Consider the following 3562-nt stretch of genomic DNA (forward strand, 5'->3'; position numbering starts at 1 on the left):
CCACCCAATACACAGCCGGACAGCTTTTGCTTCCCTAAGTATATCAGCACTCATCCAGACCTCCTAGAGCACCCTGAGCTAGCTCACCAGCCTCTCCATCATCTTGGCATCTTCCTCCCAGATTAGAACATAGAGTCCACAGGGTGGGTCTGGCCCTCATTTTCCATCCCCTTGATTGCAGCCTCTCTGTGTCCTTCACTGACGCCCAGCAGTCTAGTGTGTTATCAAACACTACCACTGTTGATTCTCCAAGAGCAGGAAGCAGCAGCAGCAGCAGCAACCACAGGTAGCTAAGGCAAACCTGTTTATCAGACTTGCTGTAGTCAGGGAAAGTAGCTCTTTGCAAAATATTCATAATGCCTCAAAACGGGAAACTAGGGAAGAGCACATATGGGGATTTTGGGCTCTGTCTAGAAAATTTTGAGGCTAGATTGTATTCAGTGAGAAATCCACTGGGATCTGGCAGTTTATAAAACTCTGTCTTGGGGTTGGTGCTGGAAGTCCCAGTGAGGTAAAGATCTTAGAGTGAGCCTAGGACAGTAAACTTGAGTCTTGAAAATAAACTGTTTTTTTTGGTTAGCCATCTTGCCTTGCAGGAATAGGTATTTTTTTTGAAGCAAAGAGCTAAATTAGTCATTCACAAATGGCACTGTTTAACTGAGGGACAGAAATGTCTGCACACTGCCAAGATTGTTAAGAGATTCGCTTCAGTCCTCACCAGGCACTCCTAAAGCCATTTTGATATCTATTCAGAAGGTTGAACTACCTCCCTGTGTAAGTGCAAAATGTGTGCTTTGTCCATTGAGGATTCATTGTTGGATGCTTTCCATAACCAGTTTGATATGATCCTGTCTCTTCTGATTAATTTTGGTTTGAAATCTACTTTATCTGAAATTGGTTTCTATTTGTATGGTACGTTTTTCCCCCATTTTTAAAAAATCATTATGTCATTGTATTTTTGAGGTAAACTTCTTGCAAACAATATATGGTTGGGTCTTGTTTTTTTATAATTTGTGTCTTCTGATGAAAGAGTTTTAGGCTATTTATAATAAATGTTATTATAGAAAGATGATTTTTATTTCCTACAATTTTTTCTAGTGATTCAGACTTTATTCTGATTTAATTGACTATTTCTCTAATGCAATTCATCTTGCTGCTGGTTTCCACTTTCATTTTTTATATATCTGCATGAAATACTTCATTGAATATGTTTTGTTGTGTAGGTTAAATGGTTTTGATTTTTTTCATTTTTTACTTATTATGAAATTTTTTTATTTCATTTTCAATATTTGGAAAATTTTGCTGACTATACTGAAATAGGTTGGTGCCTGTTTTCTTTTGGGCCTTGGAAATCACATTTGGGAATATTAAGTTGTTTTGGTTTTACAATTATCCTTTTCTATTTGGATTGATGTTCACGCTTTCTAATGCAATTCTAAGGAATGTGAGTAAATGTATTCATTTATCAGCAGAGACCCATTTTGACATGACTTCAGAAGAAGAGCACAAAAGTTTTGATGATGCTCAATGTACCCAGTCTCAGGTATGTCAACATATAAAGCATTTCTTCCTGTTTCTTCTTGTTTTTCTTTCTTGAGGAAAGTAAAGGAGGGCAAATGAAAATATCTTTTAAATAGTCTTTTGGAATCCAGGCATTTATATTACTAATTACATCTAAAACCACTCTGAACTGGTTAGAATCTGAAAATAGCATTAGTAGTCCTGTCAACTTATAGCTAAATTTACTATGTAATGGAGGAAAAACAATTCTAAATGTTGCTTGTGCTTCCACTTGCATAAACATTTTGAAAAATAAAATGTTGAGACTAAATTTGAGACTGACAAATAACCACCTGGGTTATGAATGCCAGATGCCTACAAAGTTTGACCTCCAACACTGCAAGAAGAGAAAAGAAAGAAAGAAGGAAGATAGGATGGAAAATGAGAGGAGACAAAAGGAGAGAAAAATGAATGATTTATCAAAACAAAAGGGCAAGTGATACAAATATAAATATATGACATACTAGCTCTTTGAAAATTTTACAGAACTTTAGAATTTTAGTTATATCAAACTGGGTGATATTATGACTGTATAGAGTGGCACATAATAAATTCTGCCTTGGCCTCAACTAAACCAAACCAATGGGAGAATGACCTGGAGAGAATTTCTCTTTGACTTGATTGGGACAGGCTTGAACCTGCACTGTTTCAGAATTCACAGCATAGTGAAGGGGACAAGACTTCTCTGACAGGCAGCATGAGTGTGCTAGGACCCTGGGAGCCCATAACTGGGCTCCCCATGCCCATGTCCACAGGCACCCCCTGTGGTTCACAACCCTGCTGGTTTACAATGGTCTGCTTCATTGCCTACTGCAGGTTTTTTCCTGAACAAGGCCTGAGTGTTCACAGCCTGTTTTGGCATGATTGGACATGGTGTAGTTGTAGAGGAAATAGCTAAAGTAGTCTTAGTATGAGGAAGGAGCAACAGCTGCCCCTCAACCATACTTGGGAGTGCTCCTGGAAGAAGTAATCAGGATTGTGGTTTGCATTGTCTGAAGACATGGAAACACACCCTAATCCTTATGGCTGTCCGTGGGAGTTGGTGATATGTACAGCTATTGGATTTTTTGTTCTTCTCTTAATTTTGTGGAGAAGTTATCAGTCTGTGAGAAGCAGGTGTTACACTAGAAAAGAAGAAAAGTTTGCTCTAAAACTTTCTGGACTAATTGAAGAAAAATGTGAACTACTTGAAAATGTTAGCCATGTTAAAAAGAGTATGGAGGCTTAAAGTCATCTTTAAAAGATGCCATTTTGGAGAAAAAGTCAATAAAAGCAAAAAAAAATGGTGGCAATATATAAAAACCTGGATAGGTCTGTATCTAAACCTGAGAATAAAATATTCTTTCTAGAAAAAGAGCTACAAGAAGAGAAAACTAAACATTCTCAACAGGATGAATTGATAGGGGGATATATAAAAAAGTATTAAGTTCCTAGTAGATAAATCAAAATTCCTCAAATCACAAATACCTGAAAGTAAAACAACCTTGAGAATATGTCAAATAAATAAAGAAGGAGTTATGGTAGCAATAAAAAAGACTTTGAATAAAAATCCCCAACTTCAGGAAAGTCAGAAATAGCTTTTATAAAAGGTTGAAGTATGAAAAGAAAAACTGAATGGCCTTAATAAATGACATTTGAACACTTCAAAGTACATGCAGAACAAGTTCTAAGAAATAAAAAAAAATCACATTAAGTCTCTGACTGAACACTTGCTGCAGATGAAAGATTGGGTTCCTGTGCTTGGAGAAGTGCTAACAGTGGTAACTTGGAATTGGAAATGGAAACTGAATCAGAAATTGGTGCTCACTTAGAGGATCAGCCAAAAGGAGCTTTAAAAAACTGGTTTATGTTCCTAAGTTAAAGGCCTCTTTTAAAAGCTTAGAAAGAGAAAGAAATAAAATTTTTACCTTATTATCTGAAGTAGGTAAAACAAAGGAAGACCTTATAGAACATTAACAATTTTAAGACAGAACAAGCATCTTTTTTAAATATTCTCTCTGTT

This window comes from Ictidomys tridecemlineatus, unplaced genomic scaffold, assembly GCF_052094955.1.
Source record: "Ictidomys tridecemlineatus isolate mIctTri1 unplaced genomic scaffold, mIctTri1.hap1 Scaffold_69, whole genome shotgun sequence".
In the NCBI taxonomy this organism is placed as follows: Eukaryota; Metazoa; Chordata; class Mammalia; order Rodentia; family Sciuridae; genus Ictidomys; species Ictidomys tridecemlineatus.